This window comes from Falco peregrinus, chromosome 5, assembly GCF_023634155.1.
Source record: "Falco peregrinus isolate bFalPer1 chromosome 5, bFalPer1.pri, whole genome shotgun sequence".
In the NCBI taxonomy this organism is placed as follows: domain Eukaryota; kingdom Metazoa; phylum Chordata; class Aves; order Falconiformes; family Falconidae; genus Falco; species Falco peregrinus.
Genome location: NC_073725.1, coordinates 66,227,261 through 66,240,425, shown reverse-complemented (window position 1 = coordinate 66,240,425; position 13,165 = coordinate 66,227,261). Strand labels below are relative to the sequence as shown.

At 57.9% G+C, this 13,165-nt stretch overlaps 1 protein-coding gene across 2 annotated transcripts in view; it reads right to left on the bottom strand.

The window, feature by feature from the left end:
* The window catches only part of CTXN1 (cortexin 1), a 39,384-nt gene extending 26,875 nt beyond the window's left edge, over window positions 1–12,509 (bottom strand). For both annotated transcript variants that reach the window (XM_055806918.1, XM_055806919.1), the window contains exon 1: window positions 12,355–12,509. The gene's annotated coding sequence lies outside the window, so the exon portion shown is untranslated. The remainder of the gene's footprint in view (window positions 1–12,354) is intronic.
* Between the last annotated feature and the right edge of the window lie 656 nt (window positions 12,510–13,165).

Sequence of the window (13,165 nt, the reverse complement as noted above, 5' to 3'; positions counted from 1 at the left end):
AATTGCAAGAGGAGCATCCCATTCATCCCATGCCATGCCATGCCACCCCGCACTGAGCCTGCTTGGTGGAAGGAGGGCTGACTCTGCTTTGCCTGGGACACCACCAGGCAGGGCTGGATTGCACCACACTGTGCAGGAGCGACAATTCCTTCTGAGGTCAGGCAGAGGGGGAGAGCTGGAGCCTGGCACTGTCTGCTCGTGGGATGAAATCGAATCGTTTCTTGACAAGCCTCCTGCTCAGACAGTAACATCACCACCAAACCCCAGTGCTTGCCAGGCAGCGTGCTCAACTGCAGCTCCCATTTCAGAGGAAAATAGAAAACATCAACAGAGGCAACCTTAAATTAATGCCTTGCCCCGCTCGGGTGGTACCCCTCAGCCCTGCGCATCAGCACATGTTTCCAAATCAGCAAACATCTCCTTGAGGACTTGAATTATTCAAGCCATTTTGGCAAGACAGCTTAAGCTTTGCCCAAAGCTGCTCCATTTATCAGCTCCAGCAACGGCAGCATGTGAAACCAACCCCTTTTGTTGCTCTGGGCTCCCTGTCTGCCAGCAGGCGAAAGCGTGCAGAGGGAGGAACGAGGAGGAACTGCGCAGGGTGCTCTTCTTAGCCAGGACTGTGCCTTCTCGCACCTTAGCTCAGCCCAAAGTAACACCAAAGACAAGGGCTGCGACACAGCAAGTGCCTGGGGAGTTTTAGTAATTCTTTTGCTCGGTGACAAGGAACCTGGGACTGGAAGGGACCCAGGAGCCAGCCCTGGTGCAATCCAAGGTTGTACACATCGTTCCAGAAATAGATCCTGCTTTGCCAAACCCAGCTCAGCCTCTCCTCACCAAGGCTGTTCCCAAAGCCGATGTTTGGGGGGGGGGGGGGGGGGGAGGGGGGGGGGGGTGTTGCAGCTAGAAGGTGTTCACAGCAAAGCTGCAATGCTGGCTCTTACACCAGCACCAGCTTTCACCTGTGGTTGCCAGTTATACCCCCACCCATTGGAGACGGTGGTCGGACCACCCCTTCTTTGATCTCAATTCACTCAGCAAAATCGCTTCTGTCCTGGGACTGGCTTTCTTCAGTCCAAGTCTGCCAGACCACTCTGTCTCCAAATTCCGCTGTCCCATATTACTCTGCTTTTTGTTACAACATCCACAGCTCCACAGAGCTCCTGGGTCCACCAGCCAAGTCTCCAGAAGCCAGGCCAGGATCCCAGCCCAAGCTGCTGCCCACACGCTGAGAGCAGGCACCAGGCAGAGGAAGGAACGTGCCCTGGTGAGGGCTCTTCCACATCTATCCTTGCGTTAAGGACCACAGCAGCTCAGCTGCCCCACGTCATCACTGAGAAGTCCACATCATCCACCCAAGCCATGGTCTGGCCACTATTGGCATCTGCACAGGATCTGAAACATCTCCTGGGGCTCCTGGGAGCTAACGGGCAGGTACCTGAGGCCATTCCCCATCCTGCCACACTGGGCTTCGGTCAGCCCACCACTGTGGGCTGTGGTGGGCTACAAACATCCACAGCTCAGGACATGCCTGGCCACAGCCCACCCTACTGCTGACACCTTCAGGTGGCCAAGGCCCCCCCCAGCTCAGGGAGCTCACCGCTATGCGGGGGGAGGCACCTGTAGCTCAGCCCCTGGATCCTGGGCTGCCCGGGGAAGGGGAAGAGCCAGGAGGTAAAGGGAGGCGACTGCTGGGCAGAGGGGAACGCTCGTGAAACCACACGCGGGCACCATGCCCCATCGGACTGGAAAGGGTTCAACCAAGGGTTGAACCAAGGACTCCCGCTATTAAATCCACCAAGCTTCTGCTCTCCAAATGAGAAGTCCAGCCCTGCTGCTGGCTCACAGACCTGTTCAGACCTCTCCCCTGGAGACAACTATCCCATCTATTCCAACAGGGACAGGAATGGCTTCAGCCCGGCTCCAAGTGGCTCCTGCCCAACTCAGAAGGCAGCAAGAAGAGAACAGCAGCCAGAAAAGAGCAGGGCTGGAGGGGGCACAGCAGACAAACGGCACAGCCAGAGCCCTGCAAAGAGGCAAGTTGATGAAACAGCATCTACAGAGCTTCCTCTGCCGTGGGACTGAAAAATGCTCTCCAACCCAGCACCCACACACAATAATAAATCCAAAGGGAAAATGAAGTTTTCAAATGCCAACATGGGCTAAACACTCTCATCTAGGAACATCACAGGAAAAAAAGAGTAAACACCCTGCCTCTGGCAGCTGAATCCTCTGGAATTTATCCCCTCCACCTGTACAGCTCAAAGGGAAGCAGGAGAGGGAGGGAGAGAAGTGAAGGCAAAACCTTGCTGGAATTGGTCTCCCCCTTCCACGAAGCACCGCAGCTGTTTGCAGGCTGCAAGGCTGGCAGTGGGGGCTGCCCAGCCACGCTGCAGCCCCCGACAGAGTTTTAACGGGGAGAACAGCCCTCCAAATTTTTGCAGGCAGGTGCTTGACATTGCAGGACCAAGCAGAAGACCCGAAGAGCTGAGGCAACCAACAACAGCAATCCCAGAAGAGAGCTCCTCCGCAGCAGTGGCAAAACACCTCCTGTCAGCTGAGATGTGCTGATAAAAATGCAGATCGATTCCAGGGCCAAGTCTCCAGCTTGTGTAAAATCGATGCTGTTCCCGTGACTGGAGCAGATTGCTACTGACTCCAAGTACTGTTATCTACCATCGGCGGCAAGAGACACAAGGCTGCAGGAAGCCAGGGTATCCCATTCCTGCTTCCCGCAGGGAAGGTGCTAATCGAATCTTACTTCTGTCACAACTCCCAGCATCTGGAGCACTCCCCCAGCACCAGCGACACTTCAACAAGCAGCAAACTGGCCATGCAGGCAAAGGAACTGGGAGCTACCGTGTGGATCAAGGTGAGGCTGTGGAGCCTCTGGAATCTAACCAGACCCAGAGTCTGCTCCAGGGATGTGTTGTGGGGTGGTCACAGCTGGTGTATAGCACGAGAAACCAGCTGCCAGGTGTAGAGCACTAGGGCAACCATGAACCCACTGCAGATGCAGCACTGCCCTGGATCACAGCAAGGGCTCAAGCAGATCCCTCTGACCCATCATCATCATCGCCTTAGTCCAGGCTGTAGCCAAAGCCACTCACGGCTTCTCCAGTGAATGAGACCATGGCCAAGGAATCCGTGCTGGACTGGTGGTATGAGTGGCCCAAACGGGATGGCCAGGCTTAACGCTCCTGCCTGGCCTGATGGCTTTTTAGTGGTCATGGGGGCAAAGGACCTTGCTTTTGTAAAGCCTTGGCTGGAGCCAGCTCAGATACCCGCCCAGCACAGGGCAAGGCTCTCCAATCCCTCCTCCAAACTTACTCAGCAGTGCAAAAGATAGCCCTGACGTCTGATGCTGCCTGCTATATTCATCTGCTGTTGGCAGATATTTTGGTGCTAATGAGCCCTGGGGATCTTCTAGAGGCTCCAAAAGATCACCTTCAGAGCAGGAAGGGTTTTCTGGCTTCTGTAGATTCAGCTGTCCTGTTACTTTTGCCAGAGGCAGCCTTACAACACTGTCACTTCCCCCTGCCCTCCACCTGGTAGGAGTGCTGTCAAGACATTTTAATCTGCAGGTACGTGTTGGTTGGTGCAGAAAGTCCTGCAGAATTCCTGAGCCCACCGCTCACAGAACTGGCGTTAGCCCCCCCCAGAGCCCTCCTGCCTCCCTCAAGGTCAGTGCTGCTGAGAGCTCAGCCAAGCCAGCTCATGCTGAAGCCAAGTGGGCACAGGGGCTCTTCCCTGCAAACCCAGGGTTTCAGAATGGACCCGGCCCTTCCCGGGTTGATTCCCAGAAATATCAGCACCAGGAAAGTCCCACCCAGCTGCCAGAGACAATAGTTCCACATCCCATCACCACTCTCACAGCTAGACCATGCAGCTCTGTACTCAGCATATGAAATCAGGGGGAAACAAGCCCACACTGCCCCCCCCTCTCGGGGGGGTGGACGTTGGTTTGGGGACCACAGCAGCAGTATTGCCCCTGCAGCTCAGCACCAGGACTGCTGAAGCCCTCTCTCACCCGGGTCACCAGCCAGGGACCCCCACATCACTTGCACATGCAGACCCCCAGCAGACAGAGGCTGTCCACATCAGGAGCCCAGGCTCACCAGGATCGCATCGGGCACTCTGCCACGAAGCCAACAGGCATTGCAGAGCAGCCAAAGGCACTTAGCTCCTGCCTGATGCTTCCTTCTAGGTGGGCTTCATCACCTGGAGCCCTTTCCCGAAGTCCAGCACTCACTGCCGGAGAGCTGCGCTGCAGGTCATGCTGCTTTTTATCCCAAGCCCTGACACTGCTGCTATTTCCCACTGGGGAAGGGAAATTCAGGATTGGCCCCATATTCCTTAAGGGTCAGACCTGTATCTCTGAGCCTGGGAAGCAGAGCACGAGGTGCAGTGGGAGGGAAGGAGCATCCCAAGAACTAGAGCCTCAGGCAACAAAGAGACCCCAAATCCTTGTTTCTCCCTTCCCACATGCACCATGCCAGCCCTACGCTGTGTGTGCAGAGCAGGAACAGGCGGGGCAGACAGGGGAGATGGGACCACCTGTCTGCAACGCCAAACCATCAGCCCTGTTGAAGCAGGACCATGCTCAGTGGAGACCTGTGTCTCATCCACCCACCCACTCAGGGCTGCAGCTCATCCAGCTGTCCCCGAGCCGGGCTCCGGCACAGCGCCAGATAGCTAAGCTCCCCGGCAGCGCCGGTCCTGTACTCCCCTTGCTAATAGCACCAAGGCCCCTTGTGCCAGGACACTTTGTGCCATCGCAATGCCAAGCACTTGTCAATGCTTCTTGATTTGCTTGCCTGCCCCGTAAGAGCCGAGAAATGCATCCCTCTGCTCATTCCTGGAAGCATGTTGGCACGCCAGGAAGGGTGGCTGACCCGAGTCCTCTGGCGAGACTTCTCTTACTGGAAAAGAGAATCACAACCCAGAGACACATGGTCCCTACCCCAAACCCTGGCTCGTCACCTTCTGGCAGGGCCAAGAGCTCCTTGGCTGATGGGGATGAGGTTCTCTCTGCTGTGACCAGCTGAGCTCTGCTCTCTGGGGGGTGTTACTGATCTGCCTGTCCCACACAGCTCCGGAGTCTCCATCATCATTTACGGCAACACCATCAAGCAAAGATGAGCTAGTAGGTAGGTCTGCTGGCGTAACTGTACCCATGGCAGCAGCTCTCAGTCATCACCCACCTCCCCAGTGGGTTTGTTGGAGCTTTGGTTGCACCTCATGTGCTCCTAACCTGGAACAAAGAGGATCTCACGGCTGGGCAATGAGAACGGCTCCCCACCCCGTGGCTCTCTGCAGCGGACAGCAGGCTGTCAGAGAGCATCCTTTGCAGCAGCCCTTGCTCCCCACAGGAGACAGAGCATCACTGACCACTTCTCCCTCTCCCAGGAAGGTGTCCAGCCCTGGAGCACATCCCAATCTTTGCTGGAGAAGTGCTCCAAGCTGCCAATGCACAGTGTACAAACCAGGGAGAAGGGAACACCTAGCTTATCGCTGGCTAAAGGCAGGTACAGCCAGAGGGGTTTGGGTCTGCCCAAGCAGGGGTTAAGCATTGCACCACTCTTTTGGAACAGTCCCGGGGCAGATGGCAACGTGACCCCCAACCAAAACCAGCTCTGTGCCCAGTCACCTCTCCGAGTCAATCTTTCACCAGGCTGCAGAACCTGACGTGGTCTCTGCACTCTGGGGCAGGGATCAAGGAGCATTGTATTGCATTTGGCTGTGAACCTCGTCATGTCCCGACACCTACCTCCCTCCAGCGCTGCAGGCGAGTCCTTGCCTCTCCCACAGGAGCAAGGTCCAGCTCACACAGAGTGGCAGCAGCCATGGGGTTTTCAGTGTGGTGAAGCAGAAGGTAACGCAGGACAGCCCGAGCAGCCTCCCTCCTCCCTGATTCACCCTCGTGGTCACATTATTCCTCTGATATTTGTCTGTAAGTGGATCACCCTCGCTCTGACCCACTGTACAGCCTCAGCAAGGTGGACCCTGCTCCTCCCCCATCACCTCGGTGACACGGTGCCCAGATTCACACAGAGCATCCCCATGGCTCTCTGTCAATGGGCAAGGCTTGGCCAGCTGGTGGGGACGGAGGGCTGGGGCAAGCGGTCCATGTCCATCCAGTGGATCAGCATCACTGGATCCTGTAGAGGGGGGAACAAGACGGCTGCTCCAGGGGGAGGCCAGGAATGCAGGAGAGAAAGAAGAGGAGAGCCAGAGAATACTGTGAAACACAAGACCTTGAAACAAGCAAGGAAAAGTTGGCCTGCATCATCCAGCCTTCCAGGCCTTAATCCCTTCGTTAGCACACATGCCTGACACAATTAAAGACAAACTCGCAAATCTGCAATGCAGCCCATCTGCACCAGCAGAGGGTCCTGTGAATTCATCTCTGCACTCACTGGTACGTCCCAAGCCCAGGAGCATTTCCGATGTGGTACAGCTCTATGGGGCTGCCCCCCAGGTCCAGCTGTCCCCCATGCTCAGGGACTGGGCTCTGCAGAGGGGCCCCAAGCATTGGGGAGGGATGGGGACAGGCTGGCCGAGGCAGGGGAGGTCTCTGGGGAGAGCTGGGGCTGGTTGCGCACAACCAAGAGGAGCAAAGGCACAGGCAATGGCTGGAGAAGGTGCAACCAACGCCAGGAGAGGTGGTGTGGTGGTGGGAACGGGCCAGGACAAATGAGCAAGGCAATAAGGACAGGGCAGACAGGAGAGCGAATGCTGGGGCTGGTGGGGGTTGCAGACAATGGTTTGCTTGTCACTTGGTCCCTGCACTCCTGCCATGGTGGCCTGGAGGTCTCCCCATTCTTCTAGATCACCAGCTCCCTAAGGTGGGCTGCCACCTCTGTGCCTGCACCCCATGCTGTCCCCAGCGGGACCCTATGCTGCAGCCAAGTCTCTAAAGGCCACAGCAACACAAACAATAGGAAGTGACGTACCACAGCAGGACACAAGGGCTGTCTGGGGCAGCCCCGTCTGGTCTTAAGAACCTGCAAACCCTGCGAGATCCAGAACAGCTTGCTGACAGGTTTTTCTCAGCTCAAAGTGAGGACCCTCATGTCTTGCCTCAGTATCTTCCTACAGTCCCTGCCAGGAGGTGGGTCTACAGGCCCCCTCCCCAAGCACCACAAGTTCAGCAAGCACACCTCATAGTACTTTAAGCAATGGCACCAACAGCTCCATCACCCCCACACTTTGTAGAAAACACCAAGAGCCTTTGGCCCTGGCTGACCCACACAAGCTCCACATCCCTCCCAGGTGGCCACCAGCTCAGTGAGCAGAGCTGCCTCAGACCATCGATGTCCACAGGAGCACAGAGCGCTGCTGGGCACTGCTGGCCCCAGGTGTGCTGAGATGGTGGCTCTGCAGCACAGGTGGCTCTGTGCCCACCCCATCGCACACGCAGGCAGGAGCATGAACGGGAACCAGACCTGTAAGGTACGAACCAGGCTGCATGAAAGGGAAAAAGGCAGTGAGACGGCACAATCTCTCCTCCAAGGCAGAGCACTGTGGGCTTCACAGTGATTTTTCACCTTAATGCCATGAGCGTTGCCAGAGCTGGCACTGCACCAAGATCTTCCACCCCACAAGCAGAGCCTGCAGCCGCAGCACCCCGAGCTGGGCCACCCTCAATGCCCCGCTGAAAATTTGGACTATGACGAAGGATGGCAAAGACACTCCTGCATACGCTGCAGGGACAATGCGTGACCCCATACACGCTGCCACAGATACCTATGAAGACATATGTATGTATGTATGTCTGCCCACGTGCCTGGTGTGCCTCTGCTTGGAGGTGCACTGGAGAGCAATGAATGGCTCCGCTTTTCCCCGAAGGCTGTTTATCCATTTATTGCTGCTTTTCTTGGCCTATCGCTTTCTGGTTTATTATCACCTTGGATTTATTTCTTTATTTTATTTAATGCATTGAAGAATTTACATGCTCAGAGCATGGGCACTTAGAGATGCTTTCAGAGCCACCTTACCAGGTGACTGCGCGGGCTCCGCAGCAGCTCTGGTTTGCTTGTGCTGCTGGGGTAGGAGAGCCACACGATGAGGGCAGGTGGCAGTGCCACAAGATGCAGCACTGTCCAGCTGCACATCCCTATGAACAGGGATGGAGGCAGTCAGCATGGAGGTGAAGACTGTGAGCAACCTAACTTATGGCGAGAAACACCTCTGGTCTCCTTTCTTGGAGAAACAGCCTGTTTGCAGGGGACCCAGAAACTTGGAGATGAAATAGAGGCACTTCGTCTGAATTAACAAACCAAAGCTGCTGTCACTGCAGATCTTGGGAGAGAAAAATATTAATAATAAGAAAAATAATAATCAAGCGATCGGGTCCCACGGGATCTACAGAAGCTGCTCGAGATCTGTTACAGCATTGAACCTTATGTCTTCATGGATCCCCAGAGAGACGTGCTCATTTCTGTGGCTTCACTCCCTGCACCTACAAGTGGGGTACCTGGTCCAGCTGGCCAAGGGCTACCACTGCCAGGTGTCAGCTAAGACACATGAAGAGCCTGCGGGGAGGATGCCATGGTGAGATCCAGGCGCTATGCTGAAGCTACCCCAGCAGCCACTCTCCAGGTCAGGAGTTAAGAACTTGTCCTCGGAAGGGGCTGCTGACCACCATACCCTGTAACCCCTCCAGGAACTCCCCACCCCAGCCTAAACCCAGCTTGTTCCTCCCCAAGCAGCACTCAGACTGGAGGCTGCTCCACAATCTCAGAGCCTGCAGATGAGATCAGCAACAGCCCACGCCCAGGATGAGCGTGACAGGAGTGCTGGCATCTCCAGCATCTCCATGCCAGAGGCCAGGTGGGGAGATCCAGGTCCTGTTGCTCATGCCCTTCTCCCCGCAAAACCAGCACTTAAGGGCAGGCACCCGTGGCAGACCCTAGCCCAGGGAGCATGTGGGCAGCATCTCCCAGCCTCCTGCAGGCAGGACAGACTCTCACCACCACAGACCACTGCCCTCTTCCTCCAAAGCCACCAAGCCACAGCACCAACACTGAGCTGTGCTGTGGAGAGGAACAACTGCCAGGAATACCTTCCCATGGCCAGCATCGTCCTTCTACCCCTCAGCCACTGCCCCAGTACCCACTGGCTGGTGACGCTGTGGGAGAGCATCGATTGCAGATGGGGCTGAGCAGGCAGCAATGAGGCAAGCTGAGATCTGGGGACACCATCCCCTCCCCTGGACACCGCGGAGCTGCTGGACACAGTGCATGGTGCTGTGGAGCCAAGGGCAGGCGAGAGCCCCAGTTACACCCACAGGAACAACAGCAGATTCATGGGGCAGGGGCACGTTTGGGGTTTATTTGGGGAAGCACCAAGAACTGGCCTGACGTCAACAACCAGGGACAACTCAGAGCAGGCAAAGGATGTGCCTGAAGCTGGGCTAAGCTCTTGGCTCAGAGCCGGTTAAATGGCAGTCAGCTATGCAGGGAAGAGGTGCCATGCAGCAGCTCCAGGAGCCACAGCACAGCCTGGAAGGGGCCAGCTGACAGGCCAGAACAGGCAGTTTATTTCCCCAGCACATGCAGAGCCCGAGCCCTGCCCAAGGAGTTGCTCTGCTTGTCTCAACAGTGCAATCGAAAGGACCTCAGGACCACGCTGGGCAGCAGGTCAGGGACTGGATCCTGGCTCCAAAAGGGTCCACAGGCTCAAGAGCCACAAGCAGAACACTGCTGAGGGCAGAGCCAGGACCGAGGACTTCAGGGATGCCGATCCCTGCGGGCTTGGTCATTTCAGACCCACACTACAGGTCATTCCTCGGGTCACAGCAGCTCTGCCCCAGCAGGCAGCAGCTCCTGCCATAGACCTCGCTCCTGCCATGCCTCCAGCAGCCTCCCCCGGCTCTGCTCTAGGTCCTTGTGCTTCATCTCCTGGCCTCATGCCCCGGAGCTGCCAGCCCCCTGCCACCCTCCACCCATCTGGCAGCCCTCTCCATTTATCTTTATGCCTTTAATCCTTCAGTTAAATGGTGCAGCTCTGCTCTCCAAGCTGGAAAGAAACAGCCTAATGGCCATTAAGCTCCCCTTCAGAATATTAGATTCAGATCCATCAATTTTACTTTGTAGAGAATATTTGCAGTAAAATCAGAGCAGCTCCCAGGCGCCTGACAGCCCAACAGTGTTTTCTTCCCAGGAGCAGCTGTTCAGAAAACACATCGGCTCAGGATTTACTGACAGTTGGCGATGGGAGATAGTTCAGAGCCACAAGGCAGAGGATGCCACCCCCTTCTGCCACCCATGTCAGCTTCTGTGAAGAAACCACAGAGCCGATAAACCAGCTCTGCTGCTGTAACCCTCTGGCTTTCCAGCGCCCACCCACAGCCTCCAGCGCTGTGGTCACCAAGCAGGCGCTGGTCACTGGTGTGCAGCCCACTCCATCCCCACTGAGGGCTGGGAATGCTGCCCCAGCAGCGCTGCAGGCAGCGCAGCAGGGCTGGCCAACTGCTAAGGGAAACAGAGCAGATTTCTCCAGCAGAAGCAGGACTTGCCTACGTTGCCCAGCCAGTGCCACCTGCAACAGGTGGACAGCACGTTGGTGAGAGCCACCGGCCGCTCCCAGCCTGGGGAGCAGGTTGGCAAGCAGGCAGCGTGGCTGTGCATCCCTGCAGCAGCACCAAATCCTCCCTGAGGGGACCTGCAGGTTGGGCATTTCACCCCTGCAAGGTGCTTACGGCTTGCAGAGGTGATGCCAGGTGTCTCCCCGATGGAAGCAGAGGCATGAGGAGCAGCGCTGAGCACAGAACCCACACAGCTCCCCAGGGCACAGCCTCACCCAAAGATCTGCACTTTTACTGCCTGCAAGGAGCAGCCTGGGGCTGTGCTGCCGAAGACAAGACCAGAGGTACAAGACGACAGAACCCGTTCCCACCCAGCCCACCTGCCACGACAACCCTCCCCACCTCCCATCCCATGCACCAGCCCTACCAAGGCTCCGCCAGGACATCCTCCCCAGAGCAAACCTAGAGGATGCCTACCACCTCCTGGCTGCAAACCCAAAGACTGGCACACTCCTAATGATATTAAAAAATCCTAATGGTATTAAAAGCGAAGAACACCACCAGATTGGTGGTGGGTTTTTTTTATTATCTTGCAGGGGCCTTGCCCGCTTAGCTGCAAACTGGGTGTTACTGGGACAACAAGTTCCCACTGGGTGCGGTGGGTCTGTTCAGTGCTGGATGTGTGCCCCACGGTGACAGGTACTGGAGTGGGCAGGCGGGAGGCCTGGGGTAGCTGGTTACAGCATCACAGCCCGAGCCCGGGGTGACGAGGCACTTGCAGAGGGAGACTCGTCAAGTAGACAGAACCGGAGTCACGCTTCACCCATACTGCAAACAGGTCTGCCCTGCCAGTCTCGGGATTTTGCCTCCTTTCAGGCAGATTTATGGCAAATAATAATAGCTGGGAGGAAGCAGAAGACCTCTGGGAATGGCAGGAAGGTAAGGATGGGAGTCAAGCACGGCAGAGCCCCTAACCACTGTCAAATCCACACCTGCCGCCCCTAACGGCTTTCATCCTCATGTTTAGTGTGAGGCTCTGCACCAAAAAGCATCTCCAGCAAGCCCAGTCTTCCCAAGGCTCGGGAGAGGCGAATTCCCTCCGCCATGGGCAGGGCTCACTGAAGCTGCCGGCATCCCATGGGGAGCTCCCACAGCTCCAACTCTTCCCAAGGGGGCCAAGATATAAATTATGCCCACTCCCTCGGGGGGCTGCTTGGGCTGGCTCCTCTGTCCCAGGGCGCTGGGCAATGCTCCTCTGCTTCCACACAGCCCCCCCGGCTCCAGCAGGGAGAAAACAGCTGGATTTCATTTGAAAGTTTCTGCGAGCCAAGCGGCTCTCCCGACCCGAGGGTGGGCACCCTCCCAGCCCCCCAGCCCGGGGGTCTCACAGCCACCCCTTCCTGCCAACAGAACTCCAAAATCAGCAGTTTTGCAGCAGCTGCAGAAATTCCCCGTTTTCCACTTCTCCTTCCCCAGAACACCCACCCCGATTGCTTCATCTAGTAGCGATATTTCTTCCAAAATCTTTTTATTATCCCCCCACCCCAAGCTGTCACAGGCCCCCAGGCAGCACCCCCACCCCTGAGACACCCCACCTCCCCGCAGGGTGGGCGCCGAAGCCCCCGGGAGCCCTAGCCGAGGCAGCTCGTGGCGAGGGGCGGTGGGGGGGCAGCCGGCACCGGGAGCGCCCCCCCCGCCGCCCCTGCGGAGCCTCTGGCGGGCGGCGCCCGGCGCAGCCCCGGGGCTCAACCGCCGCCCCGGTAATACCGCGATTAAACTTTCCCGAGGCCCCCCCGCCCCAAGCCCGGTTGCCCCCGGCTCACCTGTACTCCGGGCGGCGGGGGGGGGCCTCAGCCGCCCCGCGGCTCCCGGAGCCCATCCGGACCGACCCCGGTCCCGGCCGATCAACGGTGCATCCTTCCCCGCCCGGGGGAGCGAAACAGAACCACCACCGGCGCTTGCGGGGCCGGGGTTTGAATTCGTCCAACCCGCCCTGATTGGGCTGCGGAGGGGGGGGGGGGGGGGGTGGCGGGGTGGGGCCCGGGACTCGGAGGGGGGAGGGCGGAGTGTTGGATGCGGGGGGTGGAGGGATGCGGGAGGTGTGGTAGCGGGGGGATGCAGCGGCTGTGAGGAGGCAGGAGGGTGTGGGGGCCGTGCGGGGATGCGGGGGAGGTGGGAGCAGGGGGATGCCGGGGGGAGTGGGTAGCAGCGGGATGGCAGCGGGATGGGATAACGTGGGGATGCAGGAAGGTGTGGGGGAGGTAGTGCCGGGGGGATGTGGTACTCTGGGGATGCAGGGGGTGCGGAGGGGTGTGGTACCCTGGGGATGCAGGGGGTGTTGGGGGGTGCAGGGAGATGGGAAGCAGGGGGTGCGGGGGGGTGCAGGAGGGTGTAAACATGCAGGGGATGAGGTGCAATGGGGGTGGTAGGGGGGGTGGGACATGCAGGGGGCTGTGGTACCCCAGCAAGCCATGGGGATGCAGTGGGTGTGAGGAACACAAGGGGATGTGCTGTCATGCAGGGAGGGGGGGGGGGGTGGCAGCGGGGGGGGGTGATATAGTGTGATGCTGCAGGGGGCTGTGGGGATGCAGGATGGTAGGGGGCTGCTGTGGGGGTGGTACCATAGGAGGACCT